This window comes from Myxine glutinosa, chromosome 1, assembly GCF_964187855.1.
Source record: "Myxine glutinosa chromosome 1, kmMyxGlut1.1, whole genome shotgun sequence".
NCBI lineage: Eukaryota > Metazoa > Chordata > Myxini > Myxiniformes > Myxinidae > Myxine > Myxine glutinosa.
The window spans coordinates 409,707,098-409,730,523 of record NC_136261.1 but is presented as its reverse complement, the minus strand read 5'-3'; the positions used below and the strand labels follow the sequence as shown (position 1 = coordinate 409,730,523).

General features: G+C 46.3%; 1 protein-coding gene across 5 annotated transcripts in view; it reads left to right on the top strand.

Annotated features, from left to right (window-relative positions):
* Positions 1 to 7,298: 7,298 nt before the first annotated feature.
* LOC137417176 (uncharacterized) overlaps positions 7,299 to 23,426 on the top strand; it is an 82,210-nt gene continuing 66,082 nt past the window's right edge. Inside the window, exons 1-2 of one of the 5 annotated variants that reach the window (XM_078770485.1) lie at positions 7,299 to 7,517; positions 7,611 to 7,820. The gene's annotated coding sequence lies outside the window, so the exon portion shown is untranslated. Of the gene's footprint in view, positions 7,518 to 7,610; positions 7,821 to 13,763; positions 13,869 to 23,426 lie in introns of those variants that run through there. The other 4 variants (XM_078770487.1, XM_078770489.1, XM_078770488.1 and 1 more) reach the window with 4 other exon arrangements.

Genomic DNA, 23,426 nt, shown 5'->3' with positions numbered 1-23,426 from the left:
TGGTACCTCTCCCCGTTCTCTCATTAAATCCAGCTCCTTGAATTTAATCTCTTGCTGAAGCGCCAGATCACGTTCCTTCAACTCCCTTTCGGCTTTTCTCTCCTCTGCTTCGAGTTCCCTGGCAGCTCTCCTCTCCTCTGCTTTTCTCCCTTCTAACCTTTCCTGGAGTTCTCGTTCCACTCTCCTTTCCTCTGCGTGTTTCTCTTCTCTCCTCTCTTCTGCTTTCCTTTCTTCTTCTGCTAACCTTTCCTGGAGTTCTCGTTCCACTCTCCTTTCCTCTGCTTGTTTCTCTTCTCTCCTCTCTTCTACTTTCCTTTCTTCTTCTGCTCTTTCCTTTTCTGCTTTCCTTTCCTCTGTTTTCATCCTTTCTAACCTTTCCTGGAGTTCTCGTTCCACTCTCCTTTCCTCTGCTTGTTTCTCTTCTCTCCTCTCTTCTGCTTTCCTTTCCTCTTCTGCTCTTTCCTTTTCTGCTTTCCTTTCCTCTTCTGCTCTTTCCTTTTCTGCTTTCCTTTCTTCTTCTGCTCTTTCCTTTTCTGCTTTCCTTTCTTCTTCTTTTAACCTTTCCTGGAGTTCTCGTTCCACTCTCCTTTCCTCTGCTTGTTTCTCTTCTCTCCTCTCTTCTGCTTTCCTTTCCTCTTCTGCTCTTTCCTTTTCTGCTTTCCTTTCCTCTTCTGCTCTTTCCTTTTCTGCTTTCCTTTCCTCTTCTTTGATCCGTTCCTGACTCCGTAATTGCAACTCCAGTTTACGGAGCTCAACGTTTTCTGGTTCTTCGGGTAGCCACTGCCAGGCTAACTCGTCCCATGTTCCTAATCCCACCATAGATTGTATCACCGTGGTCTGCAACTCTGCCTTCCTCAAATTAGTTCGGACCTCCAAGTTAAAATGTTTGGCCAATTTCAAGAGGTCCGCTTTTAGTAACGCTCGGAACTGTGCCTCACTGGGTGTTACCGCAAGGTTCTGTGCAACAAACGCCATGGTGACTATCGTTAACACCTGTTAACCTTCACCCAAGACTTTACCACAATTTCTCCAAAATTTACCAATTAATAATTAATTAATTAATTTTAATTACTAAAAATTATTATTTTATTATGTTATACAATTTTAGATCCCGGAATTCAATTGGACGAGCCCCCAATTTCTGTTACGTGGTCCTCCCGGTGACTACCTGGTCTCGGTGACCCCCGGACCGTGAGAGGAACTCCGCCAGAAAGATCTATGATTTATACGCTTTCGTAACGCAATCAAGATGAAAGACACAACAATTCAAGTCAATAAGAAACCCCACACCAAGGATCCGGGTTAATCAATAATATATTCCCCAATCCATCAACAACCATCAACAGTCAATCACCAATACTACTAAGATGGCCATCTTATATATGTCCCCCCTTTCCCCACTCACGACCCCTCAATGGTCACTGTCCCTCACAACGTCTCTGGGCCCCTCCAGACCAAGGTGAAGGTCGGCTTCTCTGCACACGGGCGGTTGAACGAACCCCGGGCTGACGTGCTCCAAACGTGCACGTCGCGTACCGGGGACAGCTGCTACAGCGCACACCTCCTTGCCAAGCAAAGCGGGCCAAGCAACGCGCGGCTTGCAAAGCGCGCAAGGCCCAAGGTGCGACCCGTACGCGTCCTGGTAGACGTTGAGGCGAACTGTGTCGGACGCTTGGTTCCGTGCACGAACCCACGGCAACTTGACATGTAACCGGTAATTACCCCGCACAGGTAACTCCTCTCGCCAGACGGGCTTTCAAACGCAGCGTTCCCCACGCTGCTCGATATCGACACTGCTCGCGTCGGAGCTCGGCGAGGAAGAAGAAGATCGCCGCTTCTCCCGGACCTCGTGTCTTTTCTCCTTCCGTTTCCGGTCTCCTTTTCCCCAGAAGGGCTCCTGACCCTTAAATCACAACAACCTTTAATCGACTAAACATTAATAAGCAATGACCTGAATAGTAATTCACATAAATTCACATAAATCGGTAACAGTCACATTAACAAAATCTAGAATAATTTCAACATAATTCCAATGAACTTTTGGTTCTAAGACATCTTGAAAAGTAAGTTCACCCCCACAAAAAAGATATTCCATATTAAATGCCAAGTCTGTACGTATATGTATATATATATATATATATATATATATATATATATATATATATATATATATATATATATATATATATAATTATATATATATATATATATATATATATATATATATATATATATATATATATATATATATATATATATATATATATATACACACATACATATATATTGTTGCGGTTTTGCGGTTTTGTAATAAAGGTTACTTTCCCCTCCTAGTTAGTTACACTACAACATGTAGCCTCGCGATAGTTCAGTTATTTATTCGTAAATGTAAGCGTAGTCGTTTCCTGTGTTAGTTTTGGGTTGAGTAGGCCAGTGAAAATGAGGTGTCCTTATGATGCTTCGTGCTTTTGGTTTTGGCGCAAAATACCACGTGGCAGGCCTGAACAAGTCGACCGAGGCCGAAGTAAGGTGGAGGAGGAGCCATCGGTAAGCACGAGCCACCAATCAGGGCTCGAGGGGAGTGACTTACCACTGCGGAAAGAGGCGGCGTTTGGAACATTCGAGTCGGGCTGGGGCGGAGCAATATAACCCCACTCCGAGCCCCCCCCGCCCCCCCCCCCCCACAATCCCCCCCCCCCCCCCCCCCCGCAGTAGTTGAGCACGGATGGCAATTGAGTTCAAGTCCAGAGTGCAGTTCAGGGCAGTTCAGAAGGAGACGAGTGCAGTTGGAGTTCGGAGTTGAGAACGCGCGTGAGATTGCGTTGTGTTGAGTCATATCATACGAACTGAATAACTCCGTTGTACACGAACTTGCCCTGCTCCCTGCGCTCTGTGCAGTATTAATCGCGCTGTAAAGAGAGACCCGCGCCGGGCCACAACCACCGTTTAGGCCACAACCACCGCGCCGGGCCACAGACGCGCGATATTTCCTCCTGCCTGCCTTTGCCTGATATGCGCCGCGAGGATTTTCCCTCCTGCCTGCCTTCGTCGGGATATGTGCTGTGACCGCCAGAGGGCCACGACCGGGTGAGCTGTCACTGGAGCGACCGAAGCAGGCGCGCTTTGCACGCGAACTCCTCTTCCTCCATCTCCCTGTGTGTGTAAGTGGGCCCATTGTCTGGATAAGTATAAGACTGTTTAAGTTCTGCCCTGTGTCTCTTCCTTCTACCAATCATTGTAACGAGTGTAAATAAACCCTGTTATTCCTTCTAATTCGACCATCTTGTGTTTTCCATCATTGACCTCGCATGGTACGAATTAGATCGCTCTAATTGGGTTCCATAGAAAGGTAACAGCACGAGTTACGTGGTACGCATTCCGCTCGGGCGTACTCAATTACGCGTGGTTCGTGCGAGACTCGATCCCTGCTTCTGCTGCAGCGTGGGTACTCAAGGTACGTGTGAAATTGTCCCGAAACCCTTTTCCACCTTTTCCCGGGAGTGGCGACTCGGTCTCGCGGTTTCAAAGACCCAGTGAGAAAAAGGGGCTTAATCTCCCCCTCTGTAATGGGAACGGGCTTCGAAAAACCGCAACAATATATATATATATATATTCTTATATATCTATATTATAATCGTGAAAGGTTGTCTGTTTGTTTGTTTGTTTTGAAACAGCGTCGCTATTTCTCAACGGCTCTTCACCAAATTTGGCACGGGGGTCCCTGTGCACCACAGAATAACTGATGAACCAAAAAATTCAACCGCCCCCCACCCCCACGGGGACCAAATTTGCCATTTCTCAATGGATTTTCACCAAATTTGGCATGGGGGTCCAGTCCCTATGCACCACAGAATCACTGATGAACCCAAAAATTTCACCGCCCCCCACCCCCTCCAGGGGACCAAATTTACCATTTCTCAACGGATCTCTCACCAAATTTGGCACAGGGTTCCCCATGCACCACAGAATCACTGATGAACCAAAAAATTCCACCTCCCCCCACTCCCACCCCCCCGGGGACCAAATTTGCCATTTCTCAATGGATCTTCACCACAGAATCACTGATGAACAAAAAAACCCGACCACCCCCACCCCCACCCCCCGTGGACCAAATTTGACATTTCTGCACTGCCTCCAAATCAAAGCTATTTCATCCGAGGATACTCTCTCATGGGATGTTTCAGTAGCCGATTGTTCACAGCCATAAAAATAATGTTTACAAATACTGGTATTTTCAGTACAAAAGGTAAGATATAGTTATATTGATTTTGGTGTATGTTTTTCAGTCAATATGCATATTGTTTTTCACTCAGTGGTGTCATATTCTACTCAACACTAACGTTTCAATACATTTGTGTTTTCTCCTTTCTTACAGACAATCACTTCTCAGCAACTTCATAAATGGGACCAAAGAGGCAACGTTCTGCAAGTGCAGATGCACATGCAATACAAGTACAACTAGAACGCCACTCAGTAGAGCGCGGACTCCCGCCGTGGGTCAAGTTGGAATAGTACGATATCACAAAAGTTTGAGGGAGTCGTTCAGTGATAACACAAGACAAGACAAAACAAGACAGGCACTGCACAGATATATATATATATAGAATATATAGAAGATAATGTTACAAAAAAAACAAGGCAATTTCACCTACATTTTCGGATTCAGCGTTCAATTATAGCCGGCGAAGCCGGTGTTGTCAATAAACGAGTACGTATTATGTTGAAAACCTGATTATGCCTTGGCTCGAGAATCCGAAGCGCTGTGGGTGCAGCCATCTTGCGTGGGTGGAAGTATGCATAACAAATTTAAAACGTTCATTAGGAGTTTCTTTCACCCGTCGTCGTTTGATTCACAATCTTATGCACCTCCAATGTATTAATAAAATAATTTAAGACCAACATCGGCCCGCACGGGCCTGGTCATCTTCAACAAAACGCGTCACCAAACACCGGACCCAATGAGAGTCGAGCATTTGCAAAAATATTTCTAAAATGAAAGCACTCAATGATGGGCGCCATCTATCGGATGCGGAAGTTTGCATAAAACAATTGCGAAAAAGTTCAATAGGACTTTGTTTCACCCGTCGTTCTTTGATTCATAATCTAATGAAACCACTCATTAGTAATTAAAATACGTTAAGACCAACCTCGTTATCTTCAACGAAAATCGTCATCAAACACCAGAACCAATGAGATTCGAGCATTTGGAAAAATATTATTACGCGTTTCGGACGGTGAAAACGGCGTCAAATATTCTAAAATTGACGAAGAATTATTTTTTAGAAATCTCGTGGCCGTATGGGATAGTTTTTCACGGCCAGAAATACGGTATAAGCGGTTTACATATTTAGTTTAGAAATACGGATAGTTTTTCACGGCCGGAAATATCCGAAGTTGAGACGGAATTCTTCACCGAATTAATCACTGCGACGCCGGGAACTGCGACGGGAATCACTGCGACGTCTGCGACGCCGGGAACGAGGTTGGTGCAAAACAACCGAATCACGCATAAGCATATGCTGCTCGAATTAGTTCTCATCATATGCTCAAATTTCCTAAGCTAAATCGTCATTGCTTTGGGCACTGTGAAACGTATCAAGTCACTCGCTGACTGCACAGCGAAAAAGTACGAGCACTTGAACAACGTGTTTGTCGACTCGATTCTGCAAAACGCCATGTCACTCGGTCAAAGCCAAAACGAGGAACAATGTTTCGCCTTCATTCTTCATCGCCACACTGACCTATCAGATGTGGCATGAAGGACGACGTTTATGCTTAACCACGACATAAATGTACCCAAGTCTTGGGTACCCAAGCTAATTCGCGAGAAAGTGTCATGTGACTCCTGCTCATTCACCAGGTTACAATCTACACTGTTTCAATTACCAGTTTAAGTCTACACTTTAACTGTACACTGCTAAATTTCTCTAAAGCGTGTAAAGACCTTTGAGTGCTCGCACCAGCATATATGTGTTGTTGAGGATGTTCAAGAGTACTTACAGGTCACTATCAGCGTCAATCACCTTCTTTTCGAGATAAAAAAACAATGTTCTCACGAAACGTAATTGGAAAGTAAACCACTCTGGGCCATTTTCGAAATTTTTCTCTTCTTTCGTGGTAGACCTAAAAAGCCGAATTAGGCTTCAATCCCATGCTCCCATGCTCAGTAGGTTTGTCTGATTTATGATGTCCTGCACTTACCGGTATAAGCGGCTTACATAAAGAAAGAAAGCTCGGTTTGATTAACGACAGTCACACATTGCCGTTGAAACGGCGCTATCGTCTGATCTGTCGGCACTGATCTTACTGCAAGCTTACTTCTTCTGGTGGAGGAAGCCGCAGTGCCCGGAGAGAACCAGCCCTGACAGTGACTGAAGTTAGAAGACTACACACATACTATGAAAAGGTATGTTAAGCCCAGTTAAAATTTCTTAAAATAGGCCCGAAACTAGCACATCGTATAGTTACTTCCTTCAGCTTCTTGTGACATTTATTGTATTTTAGGTATTGGGGAGGACTGTCTGCTCTTCTCTTTTACCAAGTCTTACCAGGTACGGTACCAACTACACCTACCTACTACCAACTACCTAACCTACTGATGGGTAAAATAGTGGCAAGAGGCTTTGGCTTCGCCGGCTCATTGCGGCTTTGCAGTCGGTACTAGTAGCCGGCGAAGCCGGTGTTGTCAATAAACGAGTACGTATTATGTTGAAAACCTGATTATGCCTTGGCTCGAGAATCCGAAGCGCCGTGGGCGCAGCCATCTTGCGTGGGCGGAAGTATGCATAACAAATTTAAAACGTTCATTAGGAGTTTCTTTCACCCGTCGTCGTTTGATTCACAATCTTATGCACCTCCAATGTATTAATAAAATAATTTAAGACCAACATCGGCCCGCACGGGCCTGGTTATCTTCAACAAAACGCGTCACCAAACACCGGACCCAATGAGAGTCGAGCATTTGCAAAAAAATTTCTAAAATGAAAGCACTCAATGATGGGTGCCATCTACCGGATGCGGAAGTTTGCATAAAACAATTGCGAAAAAGTTGAATAGGAGCTTGTTTCACCCGTCGTTCTTTGATTCATAATCTAACGAAACCTGTCAGTAATTAAAATAAGTTAAGACCAACCTCGTTATCTTCAACGAAAATCGTCATCAAGCACCAGAACCAATGAGATTTGAGCATTTGAAAAAATATTATTACGCGTTTCGGACGGTGAAAACGGCGTCAAATATTCTAAAATTGACGAAGAATTATTTTTTAGAAATCTCGCGGCCGTACGGGATAGTTTTTCACGCCCAGAAATATGGTATAAGCGGTTTACATATTTAGTTTAGAAATACGGATCGTTTTTCACGGCCGGAAATATCTGAAGTTGAGATGGAATTCACCGAATTAATCACTGCAAGCTAACGTCTTCTGGTGGACGAAGCTGCCGTGCCCGGAGAGTCAGAGAACCAGCCCTGGTGCCTGACCGACTGAAGTTAGAAGACTACACACTTACTGTGAAAACGTATGTTAAGCCCAGTTAAAAATAGGCCTTAAGCTAGCACATCGTATAGTTACTTCCTTAAGCTTCTTGTGACATTTATTGTATTGTATGCAGGTATTGCCATCGGGGAGGACTGTCTGCTCTTCTCTTTTACCAAGTCTTACCAGGTACGGTACCTACTACACCTACCTACTACCAACTACCTACCTACCTACTACCAACTACCTAACCTACTGATGCCATGGTGATGGGTAAAATAGTGGCAAGAGGTATGCAGTTATTGGGGAGGACTGTCTGCTCTTCTCTTTTACCAAGTCTTACCAGGTACGGTACCTACTACACCTACCTACTACCAACTACCTACCTACCTACCAACTACCTAACCTACTGATGCCATGGTGATGGGTAAAATAGTGGCGAGAGGTTTTGGCTTCACCGGCTCATTGCGGCTTTGCAGTCGGTACTAGTATATAAGTGAGTGTATTTTGAGGCATGAGTGACTTCAAATAAAATTGTAAGCCAGGAAAAACGTACGTTTCATTCCTTAGGGATACAACATGTAAAACTGGCCCAAACGTGAAAACAAAACTCGCTCATTTTAAGTCGTACAAGCTATGCGACCACTCATTCTTCTGGGAAGAATCCCGTGCACATGCTGGTCACACTTATAAGTCACCTACGTCTTTATAAGTTCATCAAATACTGACACCGTGATTGACATTCGCTGAGGTAAATGTTGATATCTCTTCTGAGGTAAGAAAAAAAAAAAAACAGTTTTAAAGCATTATACGTATCAAACGATACATTTTATGAAACGGGGAAACGTAATACACACTTTGGTGGTTTTAAAATGACAGAATATGTCTTTATTATTAAAAAAAGAACCTTGAAGACGACGCTGCTAACAAAATACACCGCTCTAACGCATAACCACAAGTTTAAACTACATTTACAACAAATATGAAAACTATTTTCATATCACAATGTTAAATATAGAATATATAGAAGATAATGTTGAAAAAAAACGAGCCCTATCTTCCAATGGTAAACAATCCTTCAAAAAATTCCTGGATCCAGAATAATATCCTGAGCTTCACCAAAAACTAAACAATTCTTCCTTATCCCAAGGGCAATCATCCCACCAACTTTCATCCAAATCCGTTCAGAACTTTTCCAGATATCTTGTTCACAAACACACGAACACACACACACACACACACACACACACACACACACACACACACACACACACACACACACACACACACACACACACACACACACACACACACACACGATCGAATGCATTACTCCCTGGCGGGAGTAACAAAAGAGACAAAGAGAGTCCTCAACAGAGAGAGAAGCTCGACTTGCAGCCCAGCGCGCCAGACAGGCACAACTGAGATCAGCTCAAACTCAAGCGCGAATTGCTGCACAGCAGAGACAGGCACAACTGAGATCAGCTCAAACTCCTGCTCAACAGCAGACCAGGCAGACAGCACTCAGGGCTGCAGAAACTCTGGCCAAGACAACTTCTAGAAAAGCAGCTGATTTAGCCAGACAGTCAGCAGCCAGGGCAGCAGAAAGTCCGGTCCAGACAAGAGCACGACTTAATGCACACCGCACCAGGCAGACAGCAGTGAGAGCAAGCAAGTGGCAGAACAAGAGGCTTGCTGCCTTTCAATATGACTCCTCCATCAACTATGAAGGTGATTGTATTGTTCACATAGGTGGAATGTATGTCATCTGTAAACACTGTAGAGCAAAGAAGTGGAAGGCTGAATCACCTGGAATGTGTTGTGCTGGAGGCAAAGTGCTTCTCCCACCCCTCACAGAACCACCTGAACCACTAAAGTCACTTTTAGCTTGCAGCAACAGAGACTCACACCATTTCTTGGCAAACATACGAAAGTACAACTCCTGCTTACAAATGACCTCATTTGGTACTTCAAGCATTGTGCAGCAACAAGGATGGATGCCAACTTTTAGGGTTCAGGGACAGGTTTACCATTTGGCTGGTTTGCTTTTGCCCTTACCTAATGAAGACCCAACGTTTCTTCAAATTTATTTCCTGGGTGATGAGCAGCAGCAGCAGGTACAGCAACTGTCAGTATTACAACTGTCAGAGAGGAAATTGTGCTGGCCCTTCAGCAGATGCTCCATGCTCATAATAATTATGTTAAGAGTTTTCGCACTACTTTGCATAATCTAACACAGCCAAACTGGAAAGTAATCATCCATGCTGACAGAACTCCAACAGAACAGCATCCACGGCGCTTTAATGCTCCTACTGTTTCGGATGTGGCTGTCCTCATATCTGGACAAATATTCAATCGGCGAGACATCATTCTCCAACAGCAAGATGACAAACTGATTCGTATTTCTGAAACTAATAAGGCCTATGATGCCTTGCAGTATCCTCTCATATTCTGGAAAGGTGAGGATGGATATCACTTTGAATACCAAAGACGTGATGGAAAAAAAGTGTCTGCCAATGACTTCTATTCCTACCGAATTATGGTCAGACAAATGGACAGTCATATTTTGCGATATGGTCAGCTCTTCCACCAATTCATTGTTGCCATGTATGCCAAGATTGAGTCTGAGCGATTGTGCTACATCAGACACAACCAGAAGAGATTAAGAGTGGAAAGCTATGTTCACCTTAGAGATGCTGTTGCAAATTATGGTCATGCTGCCAATGTTGGACAGTTGGTTATTCTTCCCTCTTCCTTCACAGGGGGTCCTCGCTACATGCATGAGTACACACAGGATGCCATGACTTATGTTCGCTACTATGGTAGACCTGATCTGTTTATCACTTTTACCTGCAATCCGACATGGCCCGAGATCACAGCAGAACTTATGCTTGGTCAGACAGCCCAAGACAGGCATGATCTTCTTGCCAGAGTGTTTCGCCAGAAGGTTATTTCACTTATGAATCTCATCACAAAAGGTGCTGTTTTTGGAGATTGCAGATGTTACATGTACTCCATTGAATGGCAAAAGCGTGGATTGCCACACATCCACATTTTTGTCTGGCTTAAGGATAAGATTCGTCCAGCTCAGGTAGATGATATCAGTGCAGAGATTCCAAATCCTACCGAGGACAAAGTATTGCATAAAGTAGTGGTGAAGCACATGCTCCATGGTCCCTGTGGTCACATCAACACTCATTCTCCTTGCATGAAAGCAGGAGAATGCACAAAACGATACCCCAGACCTCTTCTTACAGAAACTCAGACATATCAGGATGGATATCATTTGTACAGAAGAAGAAAGCCAGGTGATGGGGGCTTCACCACTACTCTCAGAGTGAAACGACAAGAAATTGTCATTGACAACCAGTGGGTGGTGCCTTTCAACGGGCAACATCATTTTGTCCTTGTCACATACCCAACCTGTCCACCAAATTTTGTCCGAATCCGTTCACAATTGTTTTTTTAGATTTTATTTTTATTTTTATGGGATATTGCCCGCCACAAAGCCTGCAAGGCCACTCGAGGTGGGGGCTGCACAAACAAAAGCAGAACAATCAGCCCCTTTAATTGAAGCAAGACAAATATCGAAAGTTGTCTCTTCACAGAATAAAAAGGGCTGGGAGGGGTAAACTCGTTTGCTTTGAGACAAAAGTGTCTCAATCCATATTTTTCGATAGATTGCCGATCAAGGCTGAAGAGTACCACCCACCCGGGTTTGAGATCAGAGTTGTCCTTCTCCTTGGTAGATCGCCGATCAAGGCTAATGAGTACCACACACACCTGAGTTTGAGATCAGAGTTGTCCTTCTCCTCGGTAGATCGCCAATCAAGGCGAAAGAGTACCACCCACCCGGGTTTGAGATCAGAGTTGTCCTTCTCCTTGGTAGATCGCCGATCAAGGCTAATGAGTACCACACACACCTGAGTTTGAGATCAGAGTTGTCCTTCTCCTCGGTAGATCACCGATCAAGGCTAAAGAGTACCACCCACCTTGGTTTGAGATCACAGTTGTCCTTCTCCTCGGTGGATCGCCGATCAAGGCTAATGAGTACCACACACCTGAGTTTGAGATCAGAGTTGTCCTTCTCCTCGGTAGATCGCCGATCAAGGCTAAAGAGTACCACCCACCTGGGTTTGAGATCAGAGTTGTCCTTCTCCTTGGTAGATCGCCGATCAAGGCTAATGAGTACCACACACCTGAGTTTGAGATCAGAGTTGTCCTTCTCCTTGGTAGATCGCCGATCAAGGCTAATGAGTACCACACACCTGAGTTTGAGATCAGAGTTGTCCTTCTCCTCAGTAGATCGCCGATCAAGGCTAAAGAGTAGCACCCACCCGGGTTTGAGATCAGAGTTGTCCTTCTCCTTGGTAGATTGCCGATCAAGGCTAATGAGTACCACACACCTGAGTTTGAGATCAGAGTTGTCCTTCTCCTTGGTAGATCGCCGATCAAGGCTAATGAGTACCACACACCTGAGTTTGAGATCAGAGTTGTCCTTCTCCTCGGTAGATTGCTAATCAAGGCTAAAGAGTACCACCCACCTGGGTTTGAGATCAGAGTTGTCCTTCTCCTTGGTAGATCGCCGATCAAGGCTAAAGAGTACCACTCACCCGGAGAACCGATCTTGTACACATACAGACTATTAGACGTGAAAACATAATGTCCGTACACCTTCGGTAGTGGAGGTAATAAAATACTATACATAGGGGTCTGGCCGTCTTCTTTGTACCTGTGCAGCTCAAGGCTGCAAGTAGCATCATTGACAGAGGGTAGGCAGTGCTGCTGATGCAGTGCCCCTGTAGGTCAAAGCAGGAATTTGGAATTTGGCCAGGATGCCGGGGATAGCTTCCCTACTCTTCGTGAATGACACCATGGAGGGATCTGTAATTGGAATTGTAATTGATCTGTAATCTGTAATGAAGGGATCTACTAATTCCGGCAGATGTAACGTCCAGTTTAACATCCACCTGAGGCAAATTGAATAATCACCATGCCAGTGAAACACCGGGATGACGTCCTTGTCACACACCCAACCTATCGACCACGTTTCGTCTGAATCCATCCACAAATTTTGAGATATCCTGTTCACAGTCAGACAAACAAACAGACAGACAGGAAGGGGTGAAAACATTAAAACCTCCTTCCATCTTCGATTGCAGAGGTAATAACACAACAACAACAAGTGAATCCTCTTGGATTGCGCTGAGGTTCGGGCATGGAATTTCTAGGAGGAAGTATAATTTGTATGCAATGAAAGTACATGTAATATGGGATCGAGTAAGATCGAGTAAGCTTCACCAGTGCGCGTGCGCGAATTTACGTCACGTCGGCAGCGAGAAGGCGTTCCCCAACACGAACCAATCAGGAACTGCGACGCCCACTTATATGATCTCAGAATTCCTGTGACAGGAATTAGCGTTACACTGGCTGGAAGTCATTCGCTAGAGGCGCTTCCTCAGCGCCAATCACCAGTGCGCGTGCGCGAATTTACGTCACGTCGGCAGCGAGAAGGCGTTCCCCAACACGAACCAATCAGGAACTGCCACGCCCACTTATATGATCTCAGAATTCCTGTGACAGGAATTAGCGTTACACTGGCTGGAAGTCATTCGCTAGAGGTGCTTCCTCAGCGCCAATCACCAGTGCGCGTGCGCGAATTTACGTCACGTCAGCAGCGAGAAGGCGTTCCCCAACACGAACCAATCAGGAACTGCCACGCCCACTTATATGATCTCAGAATTCCTGTGACAGGAATTAGCGTTACACTGGCTGGAAGTCAATCGCTAAAGGCGCTTCCTCAGCGCCAATAAAAAACAACATGAACTTTAACAAAACGTTGTGAAATTCCCTTCCACGTTGTTTACAGTTTCATTTGTCGTTTGCAGTTTTTCTTCTATCTTGTGTCCATCCAAAGTTATTAAAGTCGAAAGTTGCACATTCACTTTATTGACCACCTGTATGTATCTGGTGTTCCTTGACTTTATGAACACCTTGTATACCTGGTGCTCTAGCAGTAAACTAGAAAATAAGATATCCTGCCCGAGACTAGAAAATAATAAAAGTGAAATAAAGTAATTTAAAAACATCTAGTTTCACTTCCCATTCCAAAATATCTTTTCAACGTCTGGGAAATTACATGTTGTTTACCCCTTGGGGTAATTTCTCTGAATATCTCAGAAATATGTGGATGGGTTTTACCACACCACTCCCTCCCTCTCAACGTTTTCTTGACAACACTCCCCACGTTGCCCCACCCTACCCTCCCCCTTCCTTCCCCACGGTATATATAATCAGATTGCGAAAAATCAGAGCAAGTGAATCCACCTTTTGGGACACATTGCTGCTTGAGGAACTTCTCCATATTCTTGCAGGAACCAGGTATACTCCACAGGTGCAGTATAATCATTTATTTTATATTATCATAAATTACCTGTGATTATTACCTTATGGTAATAATTATATTGTATTATTTAATAGAAAATACCACCCGTCGCTTCAATGATGGGGAGAGAGAGAGAGAGAAAGAGAAAGAGAAAGAGAAAGAGAAAGAGAAAGAGAAAGAGAAAGAGAAAGAGAAAGAGAAAGAGAAAGAAAAAGAGAAAGAAAAGGGGTGGGAGAGTGAAGAGGAGTGGGGGAAGAGTGAGGGGCAACGGGAGAGAGCTGGGAGGGGGGAGGAGCAGTGGAGAAAAAGAGAGAGAGAAGTAAGGTGTGGAGGGAGAGTTAGCAAACAGAATGATAGGTTGTTTGTTATCACATAACCAACGCATCAACCTAGTTTTGTCATAATCAGTCCACAACTTTTGAAACATATAAAGATAGATATACTAGCTGAATGCACCCGGCGTTGCCCGGGTTCTTTTTGAATGAGTTTATTCTTCTGTACATAGGTCTTACTACTATAATTCAGCTTTTACTCGTGGCCGTAGAATAATGACTACTATAATTCAGTGACATGGTTGTGACATTCAGTGACATGGATGATCAGTGACATGGTTCTTTTAACAAATAAATCACCAAAGTGTCAAAGAAATTCACCAGATTGATATACTGAGTTAAGAAAGTAAACCCAAGTCAAGAAAAAAAAAATATTCCATATTAAATGCCAAGTCTGTATATATGTATATATATATATATATATTGTTGCAGATCTCAGCGTCGGCCTTTCCCCATTCCAAGGGGGGTTAGTCCCCTCGTCTTTGACTAGCCGACGGGATCCAGGGCTATGACGTTCCTTCCGGGTGGCATTAAATAGGGTTGGAGGCCGAATTCCTATTCCCTAAGTACCAATGCCGCCGAGGAAGCAAGGAAATAAGCCCCGCCCGAATCACGGTTATAGGTGGAAATGCTGGGCGATAGCGAACCGTGACCCGAGCCGTTATCAATGTCTAAACCAGATCCGAGAGGTTCCTAATCGTGCCACGCTTACCCAATGGAGGAAATCACTGATACGGTCGAATCAGGAAGAAACAAGGAATAACAGTTGGTTTATTACACTATGTACAATGGGAAGAAGAAGAACACACAGTGCAGCCTTATACAGTCTTATACTTATCCCAGGACACGGGCCCGTTTTACACTCAGACACACTCACACGGGGATTGCAGATGGTCAGGTTGATGGTCAGGGATGATGTCCAACAGCTCTTTCTCTGGCCCCCGACTCGCACCGCGAAGAAGATGGTCAGGACGGCAGAAGCTCCCCGCAGGTCGTTGGCGCGTATCGGACAATTACGGGGTGAATGTTAAGCTGGGCTTGGCGGTTATACTTGCGGCCATGGCCGCATACGTAATAGATGAACAGGCGCTATATGCGCTCCCAATACAAGTTCATAGGCGCTCCCAATACAAGTTCATAGGCGCTCCCAATACAAGTTCAATAGCAAAGCGCCTCTCCCGCAGAAGTCCTGACAAGGGGAGTCCTTCGCTTCAGTCCTCCGACAGTCCTCACAGCCCTCCGCTCCAACCAGTCCTGTTCAAGGGCTTTGTGCGTGCGATTATATAGGCATGCCCTTACCACGCCCCTCACGCCATGCCCTTGGAGCCCTGATTGGTTATGGCTCTTACCGTTGCTGTCTCCCCCGCTTCACCCTCGACGCCGCGCTCCTCCCTCTCTCAGGCCTACCTCGTGTCATTTGACTTGGGAGCATCGTAATGCGAGGTGCAATAGCCAAAATGGGGCACGGGATGGATTCTGCCCAACGAGGTAGATTTGGAGGGTGGAGGCAAAATGAAAGGACCTAAACTTATTTATTTTACACAACGCAGATGATACTAGGGAAATGGCCTTATCCTCACATATACTATGACATAACTAATATCCTAAATGGGCCTACGTGTTGCTTGTGGACTAACTAGGGGGCAAACCTTTTAACCTTTAATGATGTTATATGTACACTCTCAAACCCACAACAATATATATATATATATATATATATATATATATATATATATATGTATATATATACATATACATATATATACAGTGGAACCTTGACTTACGAGTGCCCCAACTTACGAGTTTTTCGAGATACGAGCCGTCGCTCGGGCGGTTTATTGCTTTGAGATGCGAGCCGAGATCCGAGTTACGAGCTTTCGCCACCCGGTCACATGGTTATCTTGCCGTGCAAGTACAGTATCTCTGTCGTATAGCGCTGCATTTTTGTTTTCGCATGTTGGTTATTTTGAGTTTACGCCGCCAGGTGGGTTCTGGTCACGTGGTTATCTTGCCGTGCAAGTACAGTATCTCTGTCGTATAGCGCTGCATTTTTGTTTTCGCATGTTGGTTATTTTGAGTTTATGCCACCAGGTGGGTTCTGGTCACGTGGTTATCTTGCCGTGCAAGTACAGTATCTCTGCCGTCAACTTGTTCAGAGTGCCGGCGATAGCTCGCCTTCTCTTTGTGGAAAACACGGTCCTGAGAAGAAGAAGAGGATGATGTGCTTGGATATAAAACACGCAATCGTCGAAAAACATGAGCGAGGTGTCGAGGAGGACGTATATAACGGCAGAGGAGAAGAGCATGCCAGGCCACAACTTGTGGATATAAAACACGCAATCGTCGTGTTTTATATAAAACTTGTGCTTGGATATAAAACACGCAATCGTCGAAAAACATGAGCGAGGTGCCGAGGAGGACGTATATAACGGCAGAGGAGAAGAGCATGCCAGGCCACAACTTGTTCAGAGTGCCGGCGATAGCTCGCCTTCTCTTTGTGGAAAACACGGTGAGATCCTTAACATCCAACAACTAATGGGACGCAAACGGGGCGCCCAGTTTAGCGGTACACACATTGATGAATCACCCTGCCTGTGATTCACCCATGACAGGTTATAGCTGGGTCGGGATTCAAACCCAGGCTGGACAGTTTAGACTTTAGAGTCAAGTGTGCGTACCTCCAGTCCAGGCCATCCTGCCAACTTGTATGCTGCATACAGGTGAAATATAAAGCGCGAGATATTTTTTATATATACTGTATATTTAAAAAAAAATTGGTGTGGTTTTTGGCGGGCTGGAACGGATTAATAGCATTTCAATGCATTTCAATGGGGAAATTTGATTTGAGATACGAGCAATTTGAGTTACGAGCTCGGTCACAGAACGAATTAAACTCGTAAGTCAAGGTTCCACTGTATATATATATATATATATATATATATATATATATATATATATATATATATATATATATATATATATATATATATATATATATATATATATAGTTGTGGATTCCCGGAAGCCCGTTCCCGATACAAAGGGGAGATTAAACCCCTTTTTTCCCCTGGGTCTTCGGGTCCGCGAGACCGAGTCGCCACTTCCGGGCAAACATGGAAAAGGGTTTCGGGACAAATTCGCACGTACCTTTGGTACCCACGCCACAATGGGAGTGGGGATCGAGCCTCACACGAGCCACGCTTAATCGAGTACGACCACTTAATCAATTTGTTCTCCTGCTTAATCGAGTACGACCGAGCGGAATGCGTATCACGTGACTCGTGCTGTTACTTTTCTATTGGAACCCGATTAAAGCGGTTTTATTCGTACCATGCGAAGCCAATGATGGAAGAGACAGGACGGTCAAATCAGAAGAAAGAACAGGATATATTCACACTATGCACAATGATTCGTAGAAGGAAAGGGACACAGAGCAGAGCTTCGTCAGTCTTAACTTATCCCCAGACAATAGGCCCACGCACATACACGGGGAGATGGAGGAAGGATGTTCACATGCCAAACGCGCCTGCTTCGGTCACTCTGGGACGGTTCACCCGGCGTGGCCCTCTGGCGATCACGGCACGTATCCAGGCGAAGGCAGGCAGGAGGGAAATCACGCGTCTGTGGCCCGGCGTGGGTCGTCCTTTACAGCGCGCGATTAATATTGCGCAGAGCGCGGGGAACAGGGCAAAGTTCGTGTACAACGAGGCAATTCAATTTGTTCTGCCTTCTCGTGCCATTCGCTCTCTTGATCTTGTGTGCTCCTGATCTGTCGCGTTCTCGATCCTCCTCCTCAACTGAACTCAGGACTGCGCAACTCCTCTGACTCGGAACTCATCTGCTTCGGAAATCAACTCTCATCTCATCTCATCTGAACTCATCTGAGGTGGGGTGGCTCAGAACAGGGTTATATGGCCCCGCCCCAGCCCGACTTGATTGTTCCAAACCCCGCATCTGGTCGTCGTGGTTAGCCACTCCCCTCGAGCCCTGATTGGTGGCTCGTGCTTACCGACCACTCCTGCCCTGCCTTCCTTCGGCCTCGGTCGACTTGTTCAGGCCTGCCACGTTATTTCAGCGCTAAACCAAAACCAAAGCGCCATAAGAACACCTAATCTCACTAGCCTACTCAACGCAAAACTAAACACATGAAATGGCTACGCTTACATTTACTAAGAAATAACTGAACTATCGCGAGGCTACATGTTGTGGTGTAACTAACTAAGAGGGGAAATTAACCTTTATTTCAAAACCGCAACACTACACCCCTCCCTCGTCAGACTCGATCCCGAGTCGAAACCACCAATGGAACGACCGGTAGAGAGTGACATGCAAAATTAACCTTACTTTTAAATGTGACACATAGGTGTGGTTCCCCCTAACATTTACTTTGACCCATGTGTGCGACAGTTTTAGCACTAGTTATGTCCCTCCTATTGCGTTGAGCAGCTACCTCACAGTTTCACGCCCACAACTACTCGAGTATTTCCGGAATTTTCAAACTAAACACATAGCCCGTGGGCAGCATTCTTATATTTACAAGCACAAAACTTAATATCTATCTATAATTCCAGTAATCTCTGTGTGTCTGTGTGTCTGTGTGTTTGTTTGTTTGTCTGTGACCGCTGTTTCTCGACAACCACGGGTCCGATATACTTGAAACTTGCCAGGTATATTGCTGGGGACCCGAGGATGTGCCTTTTCAAGGTTTCATATTAATCGGAGAAGTAGTTACCGAGCTATGTCCAAAAAACGATTCAACCAATCAGAGAGCAGCGAGTTATCACGTGTGCCGAACGTGGCGAACAGACTCTGCCTCGGACGGCACATTTGAGAGCGTATTCATTTATTTCACATTGGCAAACTATGTTGCCGCTATGTTGGCGTTAAACTATGTTTTAAAACTAATTAAAACTAATTTGCGATTCTTTCGCTTTCCTGCGCGTTTGTGCACGCTATGGCGATTTCTTTACCAAACTCCGCAAGCCGTTCGCTTTGGACCAAACCATTTCATGTAAATAGAGGGGGGGGGGGATTGTCACCGTACTCGCAAGCCGTTCGCTTTGGACCAAACCATTTCATGTAAATAGAGGGGGGGGGGGGGGGATTGTCACCGTACTCGCAAGCCGTTCGCTTTGGACCAAACCATTTCATGTAAATAGAGGGGGGGGGGGGGGGATTGTCACCGTACTCGCAAGCCGTTCGCTTTGGACCAAACCATTTCATGTAAATAGAGGGGGGGGGGGGGGGATTGTCACCGTACTCGCAAGCCGTTCGCTTTGGCTTTGCGAATGGCCCAAACCATTTCATGTAAATAGAGGGGGGGGGGGATATAATTTTAGATATATATATAGTACGGGCATGCCATAGTTATTTACAATGCTAACACCCATGACGTTCTTTTTGGAAGAGAAGATTGGAGGGGAGAGAAAACACAGCAAAAACACACTAAAAAATGGCACTTGCTGCTTGCTTCTTGCATCTTGCTTCTTCTGTGTGCATATATCAAACCGGCTGGCCCCCGGACCGGCATACAGGCCATTTTAAACTTCAGGGCCATCTAAACTTGCACATCTTCTTATGCCTAGCACACAATAATAAAATGCACAAAAATGCTTTTATTTTGCCAGCAGGGCCAATCTCACATGGTCCGACTGTGTGGCATTAATGCCACTCAACAAGTGGTCTGAAGTGCAAGATGATGTTGCACAAAAATGCTGCACAGTTGAGGAGAGGTGCAAGACCACAAGGATTGTGGTCCATAGGTGTGAGTGTAACAAGGTGCAGCAAAGTGGTTTGGGGCAGCAAAGTGCTGCACAGGTCAGCTGCACAGGTGCAACAGAGGTGCAGCAAAAGGATATGGCAGCAGGGTGCTGCACAGTTCGGATGCACTGATGAAACGGTGCAGAATGGATGCTGCACAGGTCGATGGTGCTGCACAGTTTGGCCTCCAAAATGGTGCTGGGGCGGGGGGAGAGACAAGGCACAACATAGAAAAAATAAGAAGGCATAGACATAGAAAAAGACATAGAAATAAAAGAGACATAATAAAATAGAAATAATAGACATAATAAAATAATAGACAATAATAGACATAATAGACATAATAAATAGACGTAATAAAAAAGAGACATAAAAAAGACACACATAGAAAAAAACAAGGCACTGCGGCGCGAGGGACATGGAAGAGCGAGGAGAGCAGGCTCGTCCCTAACCGTCCATACCCCCCACCGTCGGCGACACTACCCTAGTCCCCCTTGTATTCACAATCCGTCTCTATGTCTTGTCTCCCATATCCCCCTCTATGCCAAATTCGTCTCCCAATCCCTCCCAAGAAGGAAGGGATGGAACAAACACAATGTCTCATTACGTCATGATGCGTCTTATAACTCAAACGGCTTACAGAGCCTTGGTGTGGAGCTCCCCTCCTCGGTGACTGGCTGTGGATGGTGCGAAGGGATTTCTCATCCTAACTACTCTAGTAACGTTAACTCATTTAAACTACCCGGTGTCGTACCCTGCCAATCGGCCTCTTTAAACTATGTGGTTCTAAGAACCTGAATTCCCATTGCCCCTCTCTGTGGTGCCTTTGAAATTTGGGTCTCACTCCCACAAATTTTCACTTTGTGCCCTTGCACAATTTTGGGGCTGGGTCATGTGGCCCTACCAGCAGGTCTACCGACCTGCGCACCTCCGCCACTGAAGCCGCCACCCGAGCTTACCTGCTCCCGCAACTACCTAACTGGGGAACGCCCTCCCTAGCTCTTACCCCCTGATGACCACCTTGGCATTGGGCAACCCGGGTCCTCTCCTGGGATCTTTGGGCCCCACTCACACTACAACTAACCGGCACCCAGAGCCTACCTGCGGCCTCACCTGGCCGACAAACTACCAGTGGCGGAGTGCCTCAATAACTATACTCACCATTTAAGCCACATGCCCAGCCATTCCACAGTCTCATGCACCCAACAAAGCACTACGTGCTACTGCCCGCACCACAGGTGTCAATATCCATACAATTTACCTCTGTCCTCTACCTGGCTTTACACTACCCACCCCGGGCGTCCGTGAATAGGTTCCAGCTCCCCCCATTCACTCCTTCGCACCATGCATTCCACACCTTTTATTCCACACCACTTATCTCGCACACCATTTATCTCGCACACCATTTATCTCGCACACCTTTTGTGCTCACACACCTCCACCACAATTCCACTTTTTCTCACTCACAATTCCTCCATCAAACACACCGCATCATCTATCTAACTACTTCCCCTCAAACTCGTGCTTCCCCGTCGTCCCTTTACACGATGCACTCCCTTTCTTTTATTATCAACCACCTAAACTACCTACGTCCCCTCTATAGTACAGATGTCACTACTTAAATCTTGTCTCTCCAGTCTTCTAGAGCCCTAACATTATCCTAGCCCTCCCTCGGCTAGCTTTGGTGCCCCATGGAGGTAACCATTGCTGGCACCTCCATGTGCCTATCACTGCCATCCCCCTAAACTAATGCTCATGGGCCCTGTTGTGAGGAATGGATACACCACCATTCCCCCACGTGGGGTACACTACTCTCATCAGTTCACTACACTCGAGCCTCTCCATGTGGATGTTCGTTGTCACGGCTCGACCTCGAAGGGCCGAGCGATCCATGCGGGTGGTTGGTTGCCTGTATGGGGTGTCCGTCCGGCATTTTCGTTCCAAGGGGGGAGGTATGGATGGGCCGAGGTGCCGGGCTCCATCCCAGCTCGGGGCCTTGCGGTCCCATGCACGATGGCCCAACCGGCCACGGTCGGAGCACCGCACCCGACAAGGTGCGCGGCTCCGATAACTCCTACCTCCCGTTGAACCTCACCGATTGCCTTTGCCGCCATGGCACGGCACCAACCATACAGTGCGGGGGCCGGAGGCATGAATCGTGCATGCCGGTCCATGGGAGACCGACGCGGCACGGATTCCCCCCGGTCCCTGCCGCACACAACTCACCGGGAGCTCGCGTCTGCTACCCGTCCCGCTAGGCGCTACCCCCCCCCCCCCCTGGTCGGTGTCGAAGCTTGAGCCGCGTCCTCACCACTTGCGACCCACTCCGCACTCGCACACCCAGGTGCCCCCATGCCTCCCATACACTCCGTTATTGCACACTCTTTTTTTACACACTCAGGTGTGCACTTTTCCTCCACACACTCCTTTACCGCTCAACCAGGCACATATGCGCTCCCCACACACTTCGTTGTGCATTCTTGCTCACACTCCTTGGCCATCGCACACTCTTTTTCCACACCCCCACATTTGCACTCTCGCTCATACTTCAGTGTGCATTGTCACCCACACTCCGTAACACACTCCGGTGCACACTTTTCCATTACACACTCGTGCTCCGGCACGGACTCCCACTCACACCGCACAATGGGCCTTTCACAAATCGTACCAGTCGCCCTCGTACACCGCACAATGGGCCCTTCGCAAATTGTGCCACCCTCACTCGTACACCGCACAATGGCCCAACCGCAAACACCCGGGTCTCGCCTTTCTCCCAAGCGTGCCGAAAACCCATTCGCGCCAAACACATTCGCGCCATTTTCGCAACTCACCTCGGGGACCCCCTTCCCCGGCTGCACCTGTAAACTTTTAATTTCGTTAGTAAGTACGGCATCACGGTGGAAATACAAACTTTGAGCGCATTCCATTTCCTTCTCCTGTGATTTATTTTCTGTTTCTCCCGTCTCTTCAATTTCAATTATTTCTTTTACCTCCACGATCGCCGGAGCCCACGAAATTTTCTTTTCCAACTCAACCCTCGCCGGTGCCCCCGAAATTTTATTTTGCAATGCAACGATCGCGGTTTTTCTACACCTCGTGTCGCGACTTCCATAGCCCCGGTCAATTTGGCTGTCCTTTGCCCTAGCTTGCTCTCCATGCGGTCCTCACACTGTGTCACCTCGTCGCGTACCACCGCGACCTTCCCGCTCGACTTGCATCCAATGTCCCCCCCCCCCCCCATTTTTAAAATATCCTTTCTCGATGCTACCCTCATTCTTTCCATGTCACACCTGGATTGTTTTATTTCGTCTCTCATTTCTTTCATTTCCCGGGTGGATTTGTCCCCCATCTCTTTCATTTCCCTTCTTGATTTGTCCCCTTCCATTTTCATGTCTTCACCCGACTTGACCATAAAGGCCCTCATTTGTGCCATAAATAGGCCCCAGTCCGCTGGCACCGCGGGCTCGGCTTCCGC